The sequence below is a fragment of the Parasteatoda tepidariorum genome, chromosome 10, assembly GCF_982258835.1.
Source record: "Parasteatoda tepidariorum strain Cologne lab strain chromosome 10, Ptep-v5.0, whole genome shotgun sequence".
In the NCBI taxonomy this organism is placed as follows: domain Eukaryota; kingdom Metazoa; phylum Arthropoda; class Arachnida; order Araneae; family Theridiidae; genus Parasteatoda; species Parasteatoda tepidariorum.
Genome location: NC_141764.1, coordinates 16,700,605 through 16,725,359, shown reverse-complemented (window position 1 = coordinate 16,725,359; position 24,755 = coordinate 16,700,605). Strand labels below are relative to the sequence as shown.

General features: G+C 28.1%; 1 protein-coding gene and 1 long non-coding RNA gene across 10 annotated transcripts in view; one reads left to right on the top strand and one right to left on the bottom strand.

Moving 5' to 3' along the window:
• Positions 1–24,755, top strand: part of LOC107450669 (homeotic protein antennapedia-like) — a 240,182-nt gene that overhangs the window by 164,032 nt on the left and 51,395 nt on the right. Inside the window, exon 1 of one of the 7 annotated variants that reach the window (XM_087152613.1) lies at positions 17,336–17,631. The gene's annotated coding sequence lies outside the window, so the exon portion shown is untranslated. 7 annotated transcript variants of the gene reach the window in all.
• The window catches only part of LOC107450670 (uncharacterized), a 169,860-nt gene that overhangs the window by 144,289 nt on the left and 816 nt on the right, over positions 1–24,755 (bottom strand). For all 3 annotated transcript variants that reach the window (XR_015429618.1, XR_015429619.1, XR_015429620.1), the window contains exon 2: positions 1,078–2,662. This is a non-coding gene — a long non-coding RNA (uncharacterized LOC107450670). The remainder of the gene's footprint in view (positions 1–1,077; positions 2,663–24,755) is intronic.

Below are 24,755 nucleotides of genomic sequence, written 5' to 3'. Positions count from 1 at the left end.
TTATATAGTAAATTGTATAGTATAATTATATGGTACCCCGGATATTTGAAACCAACTGGGTAATAAATTCAAATTTTACCGGGTACTTAGAACCGGCTGGATAACTAGCAAAAATTTTTATCAGGTACCCGGCCCCGACGAAGTGTTTGGACTCTAATAGATACATCTCTGATAGAAAGTTAATAGTTTTACAGAAACTATTAGAAACTGTAATAAGAAACTATTACAGATTCTAATAGTTTCTGTAAAATGTGCTGTATGAATTTAAATGTGCTGTAACTTTATTATTATTTTAATTTATAAAATGATAAAGAAATAAGTAACATTATATTTTACCTCAATAACAAACAAAATTAAAAACAGAGTTTACTGTACATGATTTTATTGTTGGTAAGATAATATTTAGAAGAAAAAAAACTTAAACTCCTTTTGATTAGAGCAAATAAACAAATTATTGCTTTAGTACATCATTTATGACAACAACCAAAAACTGCTATAATCTTATCCATTATTTTCAAAATAAGCTCTTTAAAACCTAAAAGATTAAGACTATAAATATTTTGTTCTGAATTCATACTGTGAAACAGTGCTTTCCTTTGTTTCTAAAGAGAAATATATAAAAATGGTTTGCGATAGTGTGATTTTCAGATAGTTCTTGTTTTATATTATTTATAGTCCTTATTTCAAATAACAGAAAATATATTGATTTCTACCGAAAAATAATTTCCCAAAGCACGATACGTTTAAAGAGGCAATTAATCAATTGCTTTAAAGTCGGATAAATAGCTAATGTTCCATTCCCGTTATATATTTAATATTTAAACCGTCAATAAATTAAACAATTGAAATGAATTTATTCATTTTCCTAGTTATTACGAGTTGTATAATTATAATTAGTTCGCGTTCATAAATTAATGATACACAATTGAAAAAGTACCCTAAATTAATGACAATTTATTAACAGTCTCTAATTTAATTAGTTCTGAGATTGGAATTGTTCTCGTTCATTCCAATTGAATGCGAAGAACTGTACGCAATTGGAAGTTTTGGCATTTTTCGTATCTCTTTTGTTCTTACCTTACTCCTCTTGATTTTGTTCACATTCTTTTGTGTTGTAAAACTTAATGCCTATCATTGATTGCCATCTGGCAGTGTCCCCAAGAAGACGTTGAAGCTGTTGACCCAATTCAGCGCCAAAAAAGAAAAGAGAGAATGTTTCTGGCGACAGACCGCTCTTTGATGAAAGATCCAACTTTTACAATAGCCGGGCCCCAAACAGAACTGTCGCCAACTCGAAATTCCTGCAAGAGTAAAAAGACGCCAGAATTAGATTGAAATCACTACTCTGTCTTTTCGCCTCAAGATTTCTTCAGGACTAGTTTTCTTTTTTTCTTTTTTTTTTTCTGCTTTTCTTCTGAAGCATTCTTTTGTACTGTAAAAACAGGGAGAAAAAAAAAGAATTAGAAAGGAGGAAAAAAAAAAAACGTTAAATGAAACAAGAAAAGAACTTTTTTTTTTGCTTCGGAGTTTTATAAAAAGTTTCCTAATCAAATTATCTTACGCTTGATTGTCGAATAAAAAATTAATTAATAAAAATGTTGCTGCTTCATGCGAGGAAATTTTTTGCTTTAATTAAATTTTTCTTTAATCTATTGCAGTAATTGCCATTTGCTTGTAAGAAAAAAACCTTGTAAAAAATATAATATACTGCAGCTCTGTTTCTAGTAATTAGCGATTTTTAAACTAATTACATTCCTTCTTCTAAAAATGTGAATTGCACAATTTAATTAAATAACTTTTTTAATCAAGAATTCCTCTGAAGCAAATTGAAGTTCTAGAAATTGAGATTCTTTTTTCTCTCCTAAATCCAAAAAATAAAACTTAACCTAATTTAAAGTTTGATTATATTATTAATAATATTGGAAAACGAAGTACAACGCTATTATTTTATTTTGACAAATTATGAAAAGAGACTTTTTCATTTATTTTAAAACAAGCATTGTTTTGAAATCATCGAAAATGCAAAACTTGGTTGTAATCCAATAGCGATTTTAAACGATTACAATTAACAAAAATGCATTACACCAATGCATAACTAACAAGTGTCTAAAGTAACTTTTGGCAATATTTTTTTAAAAATTGTTTTATAATAAAGCCTTAGAACAATTATTAAGGAGGTGATCAATTAAGTGAGAAACCTTATGATGTTCGCACATGAAAAATGAATGTATTGACAAAAATAAATAAATGAATGAATACAAACAAAATACCTTTTGTTGATCAAATATCAATGCAGACAAAATATCTTTTTATTACATAATTATTATTAATAATCAGTCCCCACAGAAAAAAGGTTCAAATTAACTAACAGAGTTATAAATAAAAAATAAACATGACCAATTAGTTGATGTGACAATCAAACGAATTTCATAAAATTATTATAATTATCTTTAAATGAAAGAATAATGTATAAATAAAAGAAAAGATTAACTGTCAAAGCATCATCCATCTGGTAAACTGATGGGGTAAACTCCATCTGGTAAATGATTATTTGTAACCTGTGATGACTTGTGAACTGATCAGGTAAAGCATCGTGTCCACAAACTTTTTCCTAACAGTGTCCATAATTTTCAAAACAAACTATTCTAAGCTGCGATATTTCCTATAAAAGAAAAGTATTATCAAAGTACGATATATTTTTAATATAACGTAATATGATTTGAAATCATTATTTTTAAAAAAAATAACTACTTGACATTTTTTTATGAGAGTTCTAATTTTTATAATGGTTCGAATCAGAAAAGTTAAGCCATTCAATTGAAAATGCAGTAATAATTTGACTATTTTTAAAACTAGGCTGATTCACTTTTTTATCATGCAGAAAAAATTTTACAAATAGTTTCTATTATTTATTTGGAATTTCCAGATAGTTATAAAAAAACGCAAGAAACTTGCGACAAACCTTTTTATCATTTGAAAGAAAAAAAATATAAAAATAGTTTTTAATGAGATAAATAAATAAATAATTCAGTACCTCTCAATTTGACAGATTAATAATACAACTAATCAGTACAAGTTTTTCTTACAAAAGTTGAAACGCAATTTAAATACACTGTCTAGCATTAAAAACTTAAAAATTTAAGCCCAATTGATTGTAACACAGTAAAAAATTTATTACTATGTCCATAGTTTTCCCGTGTTCTTAATTATATAAAAATTTCATCACCTTACTTAACCGCAATGTAATAAGTTCCAGATTAAATTACGATAAAAAGTACGGCCACTATGAATGTAGCATCCGTAAAATTAATTTTTAAAGTAAAACTTTATACCGTAATTTTATCAGAAATATTCATTTCATTACAGTTATTTTACGGTAAAATATTACTGAAAAACTACGGTTTACCAAATTTTTTGTTCCATGAAACTTTATGGTAAATATGCATTTAACGGTAAAAAGCAATGACACCCTGAGTGTTCATACTTATTACCATGATTTGATCCAAACTTTTTAACAGTGCATTACACAATTATGAAAATTCTGGAAATCATAAAATTTAAAATTTTAAGCAGGCAGCACTTCAATCATTTACCTGACGGCAATAAAAAGTAATTAAAAAATTTAGTGCAAAGTTGCATCATAATAATTAGTATATATTGAGAAGAACTATATATAACCAACTACCGTGTACCAATGTATATGAATGTCCGAAATCAAGAGAATGTCGACTTTCACCGGTGAATGTCACTAATCATATAGTCACTTTGGTGAATGTCCGAAATATTTGTTATATCCAATTCGATATTAATTTATTCGTTGATATTATTAGATTTATTCGATATTTTAATATCTGCCGAAGATAGATTAGGAGAAACATTAGTGTTCGGAGTACCGGTTAAATACATACTGGGCAGTGGTACATGACCTTAAAAATTTTTTTATGTAGGGCATACTGGGCAAATGTATACCGGGCAGTGGCACTGAACCTTTAAAGAACATTGTAGGTCTCACCGCCCAAATATAAACTGGGCAGTGGCACTTAACTAGACCTAGTTTATATTTCGGACATTTACCTAAGCGACTATGTGATTGTCATCATTCACAGGTGTAAGTCAACAACTACCAATTTCGACCATTCACAGTAACATATACATAATTACAGATCATTTCATCTTCTTGCTTCAAATATTTCTCTAAACTACCAGCTTCAAATGACGGGAAATAATATTCTTGAACAGTTTGAGAAACATCATCACTCGATATTTCTCGAACTATAATCAAGAATACCAGTTCAACTATCATCACTCGAGATGAAAACGGATGAGTAAATTCTTGTAAATGTGACGAGAAAGAAATAAACGAATAAGAAAAGTAAATAAATGATATATAAAGAGTATATAAATTGAAAATTACAGATTCGTATAGTAATTTAATAAGAACAATGTAGAACTAATGACAGGGGAAAGTAATAAATTAAGAAGTCCATGGAAGATGCGGCAATAAAAGTTCGATATTTTCACTGTCACGCTCAATGATTCACTCTTAGTAGTCGCTATAGCATACCATTTCCTGCATTTGCAAAGACACAGAATTGCATTTAACGCCAATGTATTTTTTAAAGCTTATTAAATGACAATTTATGATTATAAATTTCACACATTCTCATCACGTTTCACACACATCCCGCCATTAGGTACAATTTCCAGTTGGCGATCGGAAGTCATTTACACTTCAGTTTAACGCCAACAGTCCCAAACTCGTAAAATATTCAACGCCCCCTTTTTTTTCGACGCAAAAAGTTATAAATGGATCGCCAAAAAGATTTTTAATCGAAAGGTAGTAACCGTAGTCGGCTGTGACTAAAGATGGTCACACTTCTCAACCCTATTATTATTTCGGCACCTTCAGGTATCGAATGGGTTCCGTTTTCCACCTGTTTTGCAACAATGTCGCCAAGATGGCTAATTCTGAGTTATGATTCTTGGGGGGTAATTTTATGCTCCTCGAACATCTGTGCCCGATTAGTATGTGAGGAACGTGCAGATATACCATCAAAGAGTTCCGCGCCGGAAAAGGTACTTGTGCTCTTGACTTCGCCGAAATTGATTTCGTAGAAATGTTTTATTTTCAATCAACTATCATCACTCGAGATAAGAAGGTTCAATAAATAAAAGTTGCTATTGCACTGAGTAGAATGATAATCGTGTAATTAAAGTTTTATTGTGGAGGAAAGTTTAGCTTGTGAAGATGCCATATGCTGTAGTTGTTAGAAATTTTAATTTATCCTAGAATCGATTATAAGGCATATTCATTTATCTAAATCTCTTAGAACGCAATCTGAAAAAGATGCTTGTAGTTTCATTTGAATACTCTGTAAGACAAAATTTATTATAACTGATATTCAAATTTTAATAATAATTGCCTTTTTTTTTCAGCATTTTTCGTATTTTTTTAGCATTTTCGGATTTTTTTGCACTTATAGGAAATTTTTTTGCATTTTAATATATCTTTGGGCTCTTTTTTATTATTTTTTAAGACATTATTTGAGTATATTTCCTTTTTTAATTTTAGGGCTTTTTTTTTAAGTGCTCAGAAGTATTAGCTCATTCTTATAACTTTCACACATTTTAACTGAGTTTTACTATTTAATCCATTACAGTTTTTCTGAAAAGCTGACCATTGTCCACCGTTGAAAGGAACTATTAATAGGGACAGTAAACAGAAATAGCTTCTGAAGATTTTGGGTGTGCTAGAGAGGAAACAAAGACAAAAGAATTGCAATTGAAGATATAACGTTGTAACGGAATTGAAGATATTATTAGTGCAAATATGCACCTATAATATCCGTAGATATTGAAAGAAGCTTTTCCAGATATAAAAATTTACTTTCGAACAAAAGACATTCTTTACCATTTAAAAATATCAAAAAGCATTTAATAATCCAAAGAATTCTAATTTCACTTCACAGAATTCAGGTTTTGAAGTGTAAATCACTGTAGATACATAAAAAAACAGTTTTCTTTTCATTAGTCTTTTATTATTTTTTCATGTAACATTAGTTTCAAACTTAAATAAAAAAAACATCTCAATGTTTCCTGATTTAATGTCATTATATGTTATGAGAAATTTTTGAAGAAATGAATTTTTGTTTAATTAAAAAGAATTCTTAAGGGCATTTTGTGATGCTTTTAGGGAAATATTTTCCTATTCTCGAGGGCATTTTCACGGATTTTTTTAGGTCATCAATGTACGGGCAGAAACTTTTAATAATAATGAAACATATTAATTTTTAAATGATAGGGATTGTTCAAATAATACATAAGCACCAAGTATGCATAATAATACAAGGTAAAAGGAAGGGGTGATTGCCTTATATTTGGGACAAATGGGAGAGTACGAGCAACGCGTTCCTAAAACCCAGAAATCACTTTATTTTCAATTTTTTTTAAATGAAAAAAATAAATAAATAAAAAATACAACACTGTAGCAAAACTGTATCAAAATTCGAGGAAGTAACTCATAGAAAAATTTCAAATTTGAAATTTAAGTTAAATTTGGGAAAAGGAAAAGTTAGAAGAAAATTTTTCTTCGAGGAGTTTCAGAATTTTATAAAATGAATTAAAGTGTAAGTTTTGCTTTATGCGGATTAACATTTATTTATGTGAATTTCAAATAATTGGATTAATGCAGTCAATAAAGGGGGGGGGGGGAATTTATGTGATGTGACTTTTTTACGTTAGCATAGGAGAGGGTTTGTAGTTTGCCTATTTTCGACTGCCTATTTTTGCCTATTTAAAACAGTCCAAAATTGCCAATAACATGCATACATAATATTTGAATGGCCTCATATAAACCTATAGTATCACCCCACATATCTAAATTCTGGCAATCCGAGATTAGTCATAACTTGTACTTTCCCAAAATTGAAAATGAATTGAGAAATTTTTATAAAACTATCCATTACTTATACGAAACTGTAACTACTTGGTCAATAATAAAATAGAAAGACAAACATAGATTGTAATTGAAATGTAGATCGCGGAGTGGAAAATCGGCTATAAAATAAATCACAATATCTCGAGTTCAAATGTATAAATTCGAAAATCATGTAAGGCGTGATATAGTTTATGTCTGAAAAGATTTGCTCCTCACTCTTAAATCCAAAATATTATCATTCAACTGTGACATGAATATGAATCGCGATAAAGCATCACGAAAAGTATGGACTACGTGTATGTTTGATGCAATGTGATGCAATGTCAGAAAGTGATAAATACACGATTCGCTTCCATGTGGGTAACGATATAGTATCGAAAGCAAAAACTTATAGCTGAATTACCTCAGAATCGCGATGTAACATAAGTGGAAGACACAATTTTCACGATTTTGGGATTGGTCAAAACTTGCGTGCAGATCAATCTAATCGAAATTTCAGCTAATCCGAACTGGTTCCGGTGAATTATCTAGGTAATATATAATTAGTGTGTTGTTGATCCAACAGTATTGAGCAGCTTTTAATGGTTGATTGATCATTATAGTTGTGAAACAAAATCTTCCATTGTGAAATATAAAAATTTTGTTGGCCCTTGTAAACCAAACGTTTCTTGATGGTCAACCTTAATAATATTAAAGCAATATTGTCTAGCGTGAAATGATGGAAATTTTTTGGCATATCAAAAACCATGAACATTTGATGTATCGTTGAATGAGGGATTATTGAATGATGGATCATTGAATGATGGATCATTGAATCGCATCTAGAATCGCATTAAAACCAACATAAGAACATAAGTAACCAAAAATAACTTTCTAATAGTACTAATTTAATTTAATTTGGGCTTTAATGTTATTGCTTACGTCAACAATCACATTATTTAATTTTATACTCATAATGAACATTGCTCGCTGTATTAACGTAATTTTATACGAAATTTAATACGAAAGAAACTTCTTATAAAAGTGATTTTACGTAATAAAAAATAGGCACCCTGAAACGTTCTTTTAACTTTCATACTCAACATTAGAAACAAAGAGCTAATTAAATATGAGTATACATTCAAAATGTATAATTTTTGCATAGTAAGTTTTTATCCTTAATAAGGCCATTTTTTTCTAGATGTTATACGTTTGAGATAATATTTATTTATAGATAGAAATTAATTTAGCTTCTTGAGTAAAATTAACTTGTTTAAAGTCAATGTTTTTTCTTTCTTTTCTTTTTCGGTGGGAAGGTGTGAAATTTTTAAAAATTTATCATTAACTTGAGCTTCTATGTTTATAAAGCAACTAATTTATAAATTCTGTGTTTATAATTATAAGTAAACAAGATGAAAAAGGAGTAAATGAAAGAAGGCAGCAGACAAGGGCAGCTTTCCGGTATTGGCACCTTTACTTCATTCACACTAACCTTTGCTATCCACATTTATATAAACAAAGCCTTTGATTTTATTTATTGGTTTATCTGTGGTTTTTTTTCGTATTTTTTTCAGTTATTTATATTTGTAGATTACCACACAAATCATAAGTGGGAAAATAGCTTCCATTTTATTTAAAAATTAATGTAGTTTGTGGGAAATATGCTGATTTATTTAGTTATTATTAATTTTATTATTTATTATTTTCGCTGTAACATACAAATTTATGTTTCACCGAACTCAACGAAATTACCGTATCAATTGATTATTTTTAATTAACGTATCAATTGAGAATTTGAAAATAAATTTTTGACGTTCAAGAAATATTAAAAGTGTTAGTTTCAAAAACATGTTTTAGTCGTATAAAGCATTTAGTTTGTCAATCTTATTAAGATTCTTAATTCTTGCCACATCTTTAAACATTTTTTTTTTTTTTTGCCCATTGAAGCAGAATATTTCATAAACAGTTTCCTAATTTTTGTGTGCCCTTTAAAACTCAATTTAATTTTTTATTATCTGAATTTACCTTTAAACATGATCAGCAAAATGAACTCTAAATAAATATAAATTTAATTGTTATTGGTTTAAATTGCCATTTGAAAACAACTACACTAGATATGGAATAAAAAAAAATTAAAACAGCAAAGTGAGGGATTTAATTCATAATTTCAACATTAAAATTCATTTAAATTTTTGAATTTTAGTTCATGTTATAGTCTTCCAAATCATAAAATCTCTGCTAAATCTATCTGGAATGCTGTTATTTTCAAATAGAAAACGTTGTTTGTAAGCATTTTTTTTTTCCAAACGTTTTTATACATTTGAAGCTGATTTTCTCCAATTCATTAAAATTACTCCGAACGTTTTCCTCTAAAAATATTTGTTTACAATTCGCTGCCAACAGTCGGATTTATCTATGTCACTATCTAAACAATAAAGATGCAATCACTGGTCCATTTCCGTTATCATTTTACACAGATTTGAAGTGTACTCAAACAAGTTATCTTCTTCTGTTTAACAACGATTTTTGCGGCACGCCATGGTGCTGAAAACGTTTTGAAATCCATAAACTTGATCGTAAAATCAATGATGAGCTCGTAAAAAGTTTAGATAGTTGGCAGAGCTTCTCGAACTTCTCTCTTCCCTTCTGGCAGCCAGTTGGCTGAAATGAGCCAATATTTCACTCGACTATTTTTATTTTATTTTTTTATTTTTTATTTTGTTCTTTTACTTCGTTCACCGAGATAGTCAGTGAAAAATAAAAAATTTAATCACAGTAGGCATTTTTGATTTTTAAAAAATAATTTGAATTATATTTAGAGATAATAATTCGCGTCTATTAAAAAAAAAAATGCTTGTAACTTTTTAAAATTACAAATGAAATAATCTAGCTTTAGTAAATTTACATATTATTCAAAAATAGTATTCAAATATAAATTTTTAGAAAAGTAGCTAATTAAAATTAAATAAACCTGCATAATAAATACTATTTTTATAGAATTATAACAAGATTATTTAATTTAAAACTTTCGAAAAATTTGTTAAAAATAAGTTTCACGAAAATGTGCCGATAAAAATTAACAGTTCAAATTCTTGAATATTTTTATACTTTCACCATAATAAATTTCGAACGAGTTGCATCAGAATGCTCTGGTGTGATTCCGTGAAGTATTTAGAAATTAATGCTTTTATTGATAAAAAAAAATAACTTAAATAAATTTATATTTTAGACAAAACAAAAAATGCCTTCACCAATTATTCTCATATTTTATTTTTGATTTAATTTTGTATCATTAATTTTTGATAAAAAATAAAGCATACTTGAAGCTTTTTAAGCTATAGTTGTACGTCTAACATTTTTAAAGCAACTTTCATTTTCGAAAATCAGCAGTTGTTTGCGTGTTCAAAATAAAGAAATTATCAATTACGAAAAATATGCTTTATGGCAAAAAAAAAAAAAAAATGATTTAATAATATTTTAACTGATTAAAATTTATATTTAACTTGTTTCTGTTTTTTTTTTCTCAAATGACTTAAAAGGACATTTTTCTCTTTTATTCTAAAATCATTTTTTTTTTTTAAAATATTGTCTATTACTTAATTCTTTTATGTTATTGGAAACAAAAGAAGTTTGAAATTCTCATTAGAAAATTTCACAGAGAAAAGAAAAAAACAACTTTTTTCTCTTATGAATTTTTTACTTTAAGTAATAACTTTATTTTTAGTAATACTTAAATTTTTAGTAATACTTAAACTTTTAGTAATACTTAAACTTTTAATAATACCACGAATTAGGAGTTTTTCACATCTCTGTTTAATATCCGAAGCTATGAAACTTAAGGTTTGGACACAAACTTTTAATAATACCACTAATTAGGAGTTTTTCACATCTCTGTTTAATATCCGAAGCTATGAAACTTAAGGTTTGGACACCAAAACTTTTTACAAAGTATAAAAGTCTTTGAATCCACAAATTAATCGGTAGTATATGGTACATTTCAGCTTTTTCTTCAAAAGTAAAAGACGCGAACTTGAATCGAAGAATTGAATTTAAATAAATAACACGAGATTAGTAATGAATAAATAAAAAAGAAGCATTGTGCTATCAATTAATCTTTACAATTCAAATAACCTTCTTGGACTTTGAATGTCTCTTTAGTTGTTTCTAAAGGATTTAGATTCTTTTTGATGTCTTCCGACTATTGTTGTTTCCAACAGAATCGGGCCAAGGATCATCATAAAAAAAAAGAGAATTTGAAGGATGTTTATAAGAGAGGTGAGTGCTTCCTTCCTTTGCATCAATCAATGTGTGCATTACAGATGGACATTGCTATTGAAATAACAAAATGTTAAATGTTTAAAATATTTAAAGAATCACGTATCAGTGATCACTGCCTACTTGTTACATAAATTCCGCATAACATTTTCGACCGACATTTAAAAAAAAAGCGTATGCTTGAAAATAGTTGACGTTATTATGGAGTCTTCATTTATTTAGTCTTGACCAATTCGGAACTTTATATTTTAATATTTCAGAGCTCTAAGATGAATTTAATTTTAACTGCTCTAGCGTAACTCGCAATATATGTATATACTTTCATTTTTCATTTCATGATTCGCAATCACCATTTATTATTATTATTTTTTTAACTACTTCATTGCTTGCAAAATAGCTTTCATTTTTCATTGATTTTGCTCTCATTATATATTTTATTTTGACTACTACATAGATTGCAAGTGAATGATCTAGGAATACAGTAACGTACCCTTTAAAATGAATTAATTTTAATTTTTTAACTTTCTGTTTTTTTTAATGCATAACAATAGTAAAAAGCATCATGATCATCTTTCAGTGTAAGTTGTAAATAATTTTTATACAGAAAGTATGTGAAAAGAAATACACCGAAACGTGTAAATTACGAGGAATAATTTTTCTCTCGGAAAAACACATTTGATTTGATTTAAATCATCAATTAACTTTTAATTTGGAAGAATAAGTCATTTATTTAATTATTTTTTATTTTACATTTTTTTTTTTTTTTTGATGAACATAAAATGCACTTTAAACTTAATTCTTTTGTACTCTCAAATCTGTGTAGTTGGAAAAGTTCTCTTCCTGTTCAAAGTAAAAAGAAAGGAACTTTATACTTATTTCAACTGTACAGTTAAACCTGTGCATTTGGAAAAATTCTGTCTTTCCACTTTAAACTGTAGACTGTATAAGAATTGAATACAGACTGGTTTCTGTATCAAGTAGTAGCAAATTATAAATTTTTTTTTTTCGCTCTTATTTCAAATTGGAGATCCCATGTGCACTTTGTGCAATGTAGATTAATATGGGCAAAGCAGACAAAATTTTTTAGGTCTGAAATGTAATTTTTTATAAACAAATTTTAAAAATTATGCTTTTATTATAATATCGTAAGTCAGATATGAAATATTTGTAGAAAATTTTTCAGCTGAAATAAAGAACTTAAAAGTATTTAAGAGTTCGTTAAATTATGTTCCAACATTATTTCTGAAAATTAATTATAAATTAATCATTATTAATCAAATATTAACTATTAATTAATTACTAATTTCAATAATTACTAAAATTCATCAGTTTAATTAATTACTCGATTTAAAATTCTTCGATTACTCGATTTAAAACTTTCGTACTTTTCAGAAATCTTACAAGTACTCATGAAACTATCTGCGCAACTTCGATATCGTATTGAAAATAGTGTGTAAGCCTGGTGGTGCATAATCATTTTTACTGCATATTTTCAGTTAGTTTACTAAGATATTGTAAGGTTCGATTATTATACAATAATATTTCTATATAATTTATATTATATCACAATTTTAAAATTATTGTAACAAGGTATACTTTAACAATTTCTTCTTCTTATTATTTTAATAATAAATTTTAAATCTGAAAGTTAATTAAAAATGCAAATATTATTATAAAAAGAAATTATTACTTTTTCTTTATTACTAGTCAGTATTAAACTGTTGTTTCATAAAAATAATAAATAAAAACTAAGTTAGTCTAAATTTACTATTAAATTTTGCATGGTTTTTTTCATGGCTGTATTTTTTGTTAATTTAAATAATCATTTACAGACTTATGGGAAATGAAGCAACAGTTTAAAAAAAGGGAAAAAAGCAAAATGGGATTTTTAAATTTAACTTTTTTTGAACTTAATAGTAATTGATGACTTTTTGAAAAATGCCCCATGAATTTCCGTGCATACACAAATGTTCTTCTTTCTAGATTCAAAATTACTAAAATTTCACAAAAAATTTAAAAAAAAAAAAAAAGAAGGAAAAGATTTTTGAAATAAAATTCAAGGAAACGCAATTTAATTTGTTCTACTTATACTTAATAATGAAACTTATATTCTTTATAAGAGCACTAAAAAATAAATTATAAAACTTATAATCTGCATAAGAACATTAAGAAATAAATAATAAATCATTAATTCTATATCTATGTCAGAAAACACATGAAGGATTTTCGAGCTTTATTGAGCTATATAAAAACTTGATTGTAGCTTGTTCAATAGCATCAGATATGCTGGCAATAATGTGTAAAAAATAGATGTTCGTTTACCTTATTCTCAGTTATAAATCGAATGTAAAATAAAAAAGTAAAATAGAATTTTTCAATTCCTTGCAACTAACATTAATCAGTCAAGTGTTCCTGAATTATTGAACGCATTTTTTTAAAAAGAAATTGTAAATCCTCTATACTTCTAGAATAATAATTCAATGGATCTTTTAAATAAAATAAAAAAAAAAAAATTTAAGGATTTTCGCGTAATAGATTAAATACTAAAATCACGACTTCTTAATAAAAAGTTATGAATATTTTTAAAAACAAAACTAAGTTGCTTTTATATTATATAAAAATTTTAAGAACTGAAATTGTAAATTTTATAAGGGACTTATTTACAGCTTAAAATTGATAACTATGCACCACATTATTTTAACAATTACAACTTATTTGAATCTCATTTCGAACCAGTTTTATTTATTGATTATTTAAGTATAGATGGCGCCACCACGCTTTTTCTTCTTAGAGTTTTATTGTAAAGAATATAGATTATATAGAATTGAATGTGCTGCCATCTGCGACTACTTCAAGAAAACAATTTCGGAGTACCAAATAAATTATGTTAATATTTTTAATGATAAAGCTGTTAAATTTAATAATATTTATCAAGCTTAAAAATAATATAGCTTTAAAAGAAGTTTATAGCAAACTTAAAGTGAATAAATCAAAAAAGTGTTATTTGTACTCGATTTTTGTTTTATTCACAGAGTTTTTTACTTTAGTCTACATAGCACCCTATCATATTTGAGTAAACAGCATAAATAGATGTTTTTCGTAGGTCTCATCAATTTTGCCAGTCAGGAATTCAAATTAAAAATATGTTTAAGAGATCATTAGTATTAAAATTTGTATATCACAATAATTTTTGACCGATCTTGTTAAAAAATTTCATTAAAATATGATGTAAAAATCATTGTAACGATTACTCCCTTATTGATCATAATTATATTGAACCAAACAAAAGGAACTTGTTATTTCTATTTATTTTTTCACATGAAATTATTTAAATGAAAATTAGTTTTAAAATTACGTGACAAAATGTTCTGATCCATGTAATTACTTCCACATAAATAACGGAAAACAGACTTGATATTAATTGCATGAAAGTTATTATATATGGTATCATATTTTCCTAATTGCTGGTCGTAATCGCTGGTAAATATGAAAAGGGGGGTATACCACTTCTCATATTTTGATCGACCAGAATCTGAGTTTCAAGTTGAAAAAAGGAACTATTATTTATTTAAAAAAAAAAAAAAAAAAAAAACATTTTTTAGACAACGTTTATGATACGAATAATAGTTAAAAAAAGAACAACGTAATTATTTACCTTTACAAAAAGGAATTCTAAATAAAAATGAGACATTATGATTTTCTAGCTGAATTATTAATTCAGATATTCTCTTATTAATTCTCACTCGATTTATTCACTTTTATTCTCAATGGATAAAATTCGATAAATAAATTCCATGATGTGATCCATTTTTCCCACATGAAAATCCAATTTTCTCTGATAATCGCTGCCTAATATTAATTAAGTTATAATTAACCGATATTCTTTTAAGTAAAAAGATTTGCGCTGCAACATTTTTGTTCTTGTTATTTTTGAATTTTACTTGTTATAGAAAAATAAAATTTTAGCTTTAAAACAGTTATTGTAATATTATGTCACAAATAGCGTATTTATGTAAATGTAAGCATGTTCAGTCAAATGACAGACACTAAATCAAGCAGAGCATTTGGCGTGAATGTGAAAGAACAATTTTAATTTTAAATTTTATCAATTTTATTTCAAGTCTCTTATTTTCCGTAATTAACATTATTATTCGTTTAAACAATTTTTTTCGTAAAAAGTTTGGCGCAAAACTTCAAGCAAATAAGCAACAACGACAAATTAAGAAAATTAACGGTATTTTTCGTTCAAATGTATAAAATTTGTTCTGTCAGCAGTGGAGCTGCATTGTTGTGAAAAATTATATAAATAATAGGTTCGACCCCCCCTGTTCGCTGATGCTTCCCAAACCTCGAAGATTGCTATACAATCTTATATAGTTTGTTTTGCAAACAAAGCTCGCTTCGCTGGCTACTAATTTTAAAAAATCAAATCAGTTATTAAAATTTTTAAAGTAAATTCCTCGTATAAGAAATAAAAACTTTACATCAATAAGTTAGTAAAATAAATAATTTTGAATTGAATTTAATGCAATAGAAAACAAAACAATAATTATGCTTTAACATAAATGATGGCATGTTTTCTATCCATTCTTTAAATGTTACATCTTTTAGAACTGTCATCAACACTTTTCTTCTGCTCTTCGAATATGCTTTTTTTTTATTATAGTTAAAAAGCATAACTGCTCAACTAGAGCTTATTTTTAATTGAATGAAAATAACAATGAATAAAATTATTATTATTATTGTACCTGCATAATATGAAACACTTTGCTTGCCGATATAAATTTTTCGCTTTTAATCTTTCCAGGTTGTAGCTCAGTTTGTTTCAGCTTTTCGTTATCCACGCGAGAATTTTCCCTCAGAAATTTGTGAACATGCGCGTTTAATCGTTTATACTTATGACAGCTTAAACGCTTTAAAACAATAACTAATTTAAAAAAATGTGCGACAAATTACTAGTTATATATTAAATTTAATGTTTTAGCAGAATTTATTTTTTCGTAAAAAACCTTAATCTATTTTCAGAGGAAATGTTTAGCATTGTTTTGCAGACATTTTATGATGTAAACAACAATGGAAAAAATTCGAACTGCATGAAATTACTGCAAGAACTAGTCAAACAATAATTGACTAATACACTATTATAACAGTAACTCTCTAAAATGTAAAGAATTCAGCCCTCAGTGAGCCTATTTTCGTTCCGTGACGACTATTTTTACCGTAAAATTTTACGGAACAAAAAAATATCTTATATAATATAAATTTTGCACTAATATTCGTTATAAAAAGAAACTGACACACTAATTAAATAAATATTACTGTGTAAAAATTCCGGCATACAATTTTATGGTGAAATGGATTTTACGGATGCTGCACCCAACTTGCAAGACTTTTAACTGTAATTTTATCCAGAATTTTTTACAGTATAGCTCTACTCTCAATAGTAGCTTTCCATCACTCTACTTTAACATTAATTTTCTAACTGTACTCTAAGAGCTTCTCTCTTTCTCTAATACTCTACTCTAAGAAAAACTGTCAGTTACAATTCACTTACAGCAACTCTCTAGCAGTAAATATCTAATTCTCCTGTAACAGCAATTCTCTAACTATAACAATCCAACAATATACCTAAATAACGGAGCAACTCTTCTAAGGTGGTACATTTATCTTGTCTTAAAATACCACACCTTCAAATTTTCGCTTTTGTCTTAAAATACTACGAGTTTTCTTTCTTTTTTCTTTCACTCTTTTTACCTTAAACAGTAATCTGGCTTTACCAGACAGACAATCATATAGTGATTTAATGGATAAACTTTATTAACTCAAATTAAATCGGATACATGTTGTTTAGTTAATTCTTTAGTCACATTATTTAATCTTATGATTTTGATCAGATTTCACAAAATTCCTTCCCCGTAGCTAACATTATTATTAAAGAATAATAAAGAGAAAAAGAATATATGTCTTAAATTTATTCACATTCCACCTCCTCCAATCCAATGAAAGGCATTTGCAGAAACAGATGTCGGCAAACTGGAAACTTAATCCTGGTGAAAAAGTCAGGGGTTTGTGACAGCGAAAAATGAGCTGTTGGTGTAAAAGTCATCCGTCAAGAGTTGAAATCTTGTCTGGACCAAGGGGTCCTCTGTCGGGGAATATTTTAGAAACTCAATTACGAAACCATCCTTAGTATTTGAACACCCCGTGGGGTGTTCAAGTCAGAAATTATTATTTTTTTGTGTTTGCCTGTAGCGCAATTCATATCAAATTGCGTTAGTTTGTGAAAGGCCTGTCTCTGTTGGATGTCTGTGTACACCTGGTCATTATGAGCCAATTAGAATTAGTCGTGGATAAATTCAGAGAGGAAAAAGTATGGAGTATTACGTGTTCTTTATTGTGTAAGCAGCGGTATTATGTTGTCAACACGGGTTTTCGGTTGGGTAAGGCAGCTTTCAATTGAACATTTGTTTCTGTATTTAGCTGTAAGATATAACTTTCTTTTTTTAAATATTGAATTTTTAACGTCAGTAATATGTTTATTGTCGTGCCAATTTAAATATATAATAAAATAACTTGTAATGAAATTTTTAATCAGTTTTCTAGATAATATAATGATTAAACTTATCGTTATGAGTTAACAGTTTTTGATAATTTTAGAGACAGTATCTATTCTACAATATTAGATTTTGAATTTCAGTTATCAAAACCTCTTCTCCTAATGTTATCGTTGTTATCGAATCTATGTTATTGATATCCTAAGCACCCTTTTCTAAATGTCAGTGTAAACTTTTTCTTTTAGTTTCGTGGTTACTATAAATTTTTTTAAGTGAATTAAGTAAAAAAATTTCATTCATAGACACCTCTCTTCTTAATGATATCGTTAACTGTAAAGCTATGTAGTACTACTTTTATTTAGTATTATAGTTATTGTACTTCGCTCTACATCAGTGAATGAAAACCAAAGATATCATTCATCGAAATCTCTTCTACCAAATGATATCTTTATCAATGATTCTAATTCATGACATTGATTTCATAGTTATTATATTTTGTTCTTCAAGAATAATGTAAAATCTACATTTTTTCTAGAGCACATTTTATTTTTATAATGAATGAAATTGAAAAATACATATTCATAAATCCGCTTCTCTTATTGTTATCTAAGAGCCGATGTACTTTCATAAAATAAGTAGTTATTGATACTCTAAAATGTATTATTCACTGAAACCTCACATTCTAAACAACATCGTTAACAATGATCATGGATGTACTTTTAGTGAATTTAGCTATTATTATACTTTTTTCTTCTCATTAATTTTACTTAAATTTCATATTCATTTAAATTTCTCTTATTTAACATAATTATGTGTTATCAACTATTGCAGAATAAAAAAATTCTACATTTTCATTTATTAATTATTAACTTACAGTGCATTCTGCTAATATCAACTTATGCCTTTTTATAACTATTGAAATTAATAGTCAAAAATTGTTATGAACACTGAAATAACCCCTATTCAAATTGACGCCTATAAATATTAAAACTATATCAGTGGTAAACACACACCTCCACATTCAACTTCAAAGGTTTCTTGTATTAATAACTATATACCAATACCCCTAACAATATCGATTAGAGGGCTAAAAATCATTTGTTCAATATTATATGCGGAAACAAGTTAAGTGCAAGCAGGTACAAACCATTTATTATGATAATATTCAGTCGATGTAATATGAATTATAATATATTATGATGTAACTTGAATTTAGATGTTAAGTCGATAGTTAAATAGACGGTATGATTTTTTTAAAATCTTGTACAATATGATAAAATTAATATAATGATAGTTTATAAGAATGAAAAGATGATAACTGCGACGAAATAAATAGTAAAAAATAGCCTAAAAGACAGCAATCCATAATAATGATGAGATAGAACCAACTATATATTATGGATATAATAATAAATATGATGTATGGTATAGCATAGTACATCATTATAAATATGATGATGCATTATAGATAGGCTATGTTGCTGTTATTCGCTGTAACGTAACGTATTCTCATATTATAGTATGAAATAGCATAGAAGTATAAACAAGTTTATTATTTTAAAAATGTGATATAATGGCAAAAATCGATAAACTGTGCATCAAATACGCAACAAACAAATAATTATGAGTAGTGTACAGTTAAATGTCATCAAATAATTTGATTAGATTCTACAGTTCAACAGGATATTGATTACTTCTACCCTTAATCGTCTTTTAAATTATAAAATTCATTAAATTGTGAAATTCTAGAGGTAATTAAATAGTTTTCAACCATTAACAAAATATTTTCGTTTACATATCAACATAAAATGAAAGAGGTCAATTACATAAGAAAGGGTATGATAAGTGATCATTGAAATTACTGATTCAAATCAGTTGATAACATGTAATAAATTAAATCTGCAGATTAAAAATTAGTATCAAAATACTAAGCAGATGCTGTTTGAATGAAACAATAGGTACCATTGAGTAAAATTAACAACTTATGCACTCGTGACCAAAATAGAAGGATTGTATTTGAATCAAAAGATTATAATCTTTTGAATGAAATAATTAAAATCAGTTAAATGAAATGATTATAATCAGTTGAATATAATTATTATAATCAGTGCATGAATAAATCAAACAGGTGTTACTGTTATAAGTTAATTAAATTTGAAATTAAAAAAAATTATTATGATTAACACTGATTCAAATCATTTAAATATCATCCCAGATTTAAATCAAAATAAAAAACAATAAAATTTTATATTATTTTTTAACCGGCGCTGAACCTACTCAATTCTGAATAGATGAATATCAGTGTTCAATTCCAAGTAGATCACCGTCCGTAGACTTCTAATTCTGTTTTGATGGAACTAACCTGCATTTACGTTCCATGGAGAATAAAACCACGAAAACATTTTAGGATTAGCTTGACAGCAAGGGGATTCTAACCCTTGATTCGTCTACCGCTGAGGATATTTTAAGCTAGTACCGTGGCTGGTTTAAGCCAGGAGCAGAATTCTTGTCACGAACCTGGGTCACCTCATTGGGAAGCGAACGCTCTGTTTCGAAACAACCAAATTGGATTTATTTTAATCACCGTATTAAAATCAAGCGATTCAATCCAAACGATTAAAATTAATTATTTATAATCAACAAAATCATATAACCAATTTAAACGAAAGGAGTTATATCAACTGATAGTCATCAGTTTATTCCAACAATTAAACAGAATTACTGATTCAAATCAGTGCAAAAAAGGAATAAACAGATTTATTTTTAAACCAATGAATTTACGATTAAAATGTGTTGATTTCTGAATTAAATTTGATAGATTGGAATTCATGGATTAAAATCAATTAAACAAATCATAGATTAATAAAAATCAATCTACATAATTTCATTCATTTCATCTCTCAAATTGAATTCTTGGATTAAAATCTATAGAAATGAATTCATCGATCAAAATCATTTAAATTAATCATACATTTAAAATCAATATATTTGAATTCATAGATTAAAAACAATGTATTGGATTTCATTGATTAAATTCAATTGATCCAAATCATTTTTAAACCGGTAATTCGAATCAGTATCACCCATTCAATATCAATTAAACAAATCATATATTAATAAAAATCAATCTACATAATTTCATTCATTTCATCTCTCAAATTGAATTCTTGGACTAAAATCAATCAGATCAAATGAATTCATCGATCAAAATCATTTAAATTAATCATAAATTTAAAATCAATATATTTGAATTCATAGATTAAAATCAATAGATTGGATTTTATTGATTAAATTCAATTGATCCAAATCATTTTTAAAATGGTAATTCGAATCAGTATCACCCATTCAATATCCTATTCGAGGGTATTCGAATACTTTTAAGTTGGCTACTAAACGAAATTCCTGGTCGTTCTATTACCTGGTTACACCGAAAACAACTTTATTTACTAAGTGATCCTCTCAAGAGGACAAGGGATTGTTATCGACTGTTTAAATCTTCTTTACGAGGAAAAAAGACGTCTGTTTTGACTGCCCGCATGAAACACCCAGACACTTATAATTGATCGTAAATTTGCGAAATGGCCTCCTCATGTCGTAGGCACGCTCTTCTCACATCCCTCATTCTACACAAAATCCCTACCACTTTTCCCTACGACCTGCTTTTTTTTCCCCTTCTCTTTCCTAAATCTCGCCATTTATTTATCGACGTCACGCTGATTGGTTGAGCTATGAGAAGTGTTTATTTTGAATGCCTGTCACCTCTTAATTTTTCAAACATAGACTAGTTTATTTAAATTGTTTATGTTTATATATTAAATGAATTGTTTATAAGTAAATGAATTGCTTATAAAGTAAATGAATTGTTTATAAAGCGGTATTTATAAATTCAAAAAAAATGATATCAAAATGAAATGATAATCAATATTATAAGAAGTTTAAAAAAAAAAAATTTTTTTTTTTAGATAAAACTAGAAGAGATTTACAAATTAGGAAATAAAATTAATTTTACTGATTACCTTATCTAATAATGAAATATTATTAGATGAATATAACGAAATATTATATTACTAATGTGAAATATTTACAACTTATTGCACATGAGTTTAGAATCATTATTTAGATGTAATTTGTCGAGATATAGTAAGAGAGAAATTCGTGTGAAGACTATATCTTGGATGAAACTCGATAAAGGCAAAAATATCGAGTAACAAAATCTCTTACGACTTTTTCCTATCGATCAGAATCTCCATTCCAGTGGAATAGTTTTTTCCTAGCAAGCCGAAAGTGATCAGAATTTGGACTGAGAATAAATTCTACTGGGAGATAAGATAATGATAAATTCTGCTTGTAACGGTCAGAAAACGATTGAAGCTTGTAATGCCATTCAGTAAAGAGCTCCAGTTAAAATTTGAATATTCTAGCTAGTCAAAAAGTTATCAGAATTTTGATAAATGATAGACTCTATTGGGTGATAAAACTATAACTAATTCTGCTGAGGGCGCTGCGGCTCAGGGATTAGAGCAATCGCCTCCCATTGAGGTGAACCAGGTTCGAAACCCAGTCTTGGTTGGTTGATACGAATTCTGCTCCCGGTTTGCAGTGACCACTGCTGACGTAAAATATGCTCCGTGGTAGATGCATCATAATTTTGAGTCTCCTTGCCGTCAGTTTAGCCTGGAAGTTTTCATGGTTTTCTTCTCCTTGTAACGTAAATGCGGGTTAGTTCCATCACAAAAGTCCTCCACGAAGGCTAGTTTACTCAATGCTTGATCCTGGAGCTTTCTTGTCTTCTTGGTTGGGTTCAAAATCAAGGGCTACGGAGTTGAACATTGGTAGCTGTAAACCTCGAAAATGGGTTAGCTGTTCAATGCTGGTTAGAAAATAAATTGAATTATGCTTTTATAGCGATTTACAAATGTTTGAAATTGCTGTCAAAAAAACAAATATATGCAGTTATTCTAGCTATGGTGGTAAAATAAAACAACTAGAAACCCTTCACTTCTTATTACTTTATTTTTCTTCTTCTTCTTTTCTCTTTCATTTTTTTTTTTTTTTTAGATAAATAAATGGTTATTTACAACTCAAATTCCTTTGTTGTTCAGGAAAGATTGCATCAAACTTCCAAACCCTGGCACCCACGCTTTCGAGTCAACATAAGAACGCGACCAATTCAAGTTAAATAAATAAACTTTAAAAAAAGTAATAAACAGATAAATAATAATTCAAATATTATTTTTTTCAATTAAAACTATCTGAAAAATCAAAATTTTTTAATAAATTTGAAACAAAAAAATGTTAAATACTAAATTACTTTTCCAAAAACAGCACATATTTTTAATATTTCTGATGTTTTCATTTTTAAAATAAAAATATCATGTCTTACTCAAAGTTCCTTAATTTTCTCATCAATATTTTATAAGAACTGAAAACTCAGAGATAACTGAAAACAAATTTTTAGACTATAAACAAGACAATTTAAGTGTGGAGTAACATTCAATTATTTTATTTGTCTTATTTATTTATTTTTCTGTAATATCACCTAATACTAGAGAAATTGGGCTGAACTCATGTTCGTCAGAACGAGAGTTCGAATCCAGCCGGCCAAAGATTCGCCATGTCGTAAATGGTGACTGGTGCACGTTAAATTTGCCGGTCGCAAAGTCCTTCAGGTTCCCATAACAAATTATGGAGATTCATCGTTCTCTGGTTCAAGTCAAAATTACAAATGAATGAATACGGATTAAAGAATTTATGGATGAATGGGCATGACCTATAAATGGGTGTGATGTATTGATGTGGCAGACGTATTGAACTTGGCCATAGATGGCGCCACTGGAGAACAAGAGCAATCGCACCCGTTGCCATAATGGCCTAAGACGGCAACAACAACTAGAGAAAATGATTTTATCCTCTTCAATTTTGAGCACAACCATATTGCAGTAGCAATGATCAATGCCTATTTGGTACAAACACCGTTCGAAGCTGACAGTTTTTTTGTTTCTCAACATCTGTTTACGGTTTCTTTCAAGTTACAGTTACAGTCTTCCTTACACAATCATAGGATTGTGATTGTGATTGTTTTTATTTATTTTTTTTTACAATGCGGAGACTGAAAGGTTTAGAATCAAAACCAAATTTGTCAGCTTTGCACTTTTTACTTTTAAAATTTAACTTTTTCATGGCTACGGTATGATGTTTTTTGAAACCTTACCAAAGATATTTACTGAAAACTTGCAAAAAACTATTAATTTAAAAAAGCTTCTCCAGTAAATGATGTCTTTCGATTGAAAATTTCACCCAGTAAGTGACGTCCTATGAGAATTCCAAAAACTTATCAAATGAGTTCGGCTCTTGAATATGGAAAAAAAAGGGCCATTCAAATATTATGTAAGCACCTGACGGCGATGAGGGATTTTATTATTTCTATAAAAGGGAATAAAGAGACGTGGTGGATCAGGAGATAGATCCCTCACCTCCCTATGTGGTGAACCAGATTCGATCCCAGCGATAGCTGGTCTATTCGAATTCCGCACAAGCTCGCATCGACCACAGTGCTGACGTAAAATATTTTCAGTGATAGACGGATCATGGGTTAGGGTCCCCTTGCTGTCAGACTAACTGTGGGAGGTTTTCGTAGTTTTCCTCTCCGTGTAACGCAAATGCAGGTTTGTTCCTTCTAAAAGTCCTCCATGAAGGCACATTTCTCCCAATAATTGATCCAGGAGTTAACTTGTCTTCTGGATTGAATTCAAAATTACAAGGCCACGGAGTTGAACATTAGTAGCCGTACACCCTAAATGGGGTCTGCTGTTCTATAACGGTTATAAAATAAAATGAAGGGGAAGGAGGGTTATGAGCTTTGCTTACATAAGACATTAAAATCCTTTTGTTTCCAACATTTTCAAAGGAATAGTAAGAAATTTAATCACAAATATCATATGTAGAAAGAAAATTGAAATTTGGAATAAAAATAAATTCGAGGAAAGAAAAATTTTGGAATTTTTTTTTTC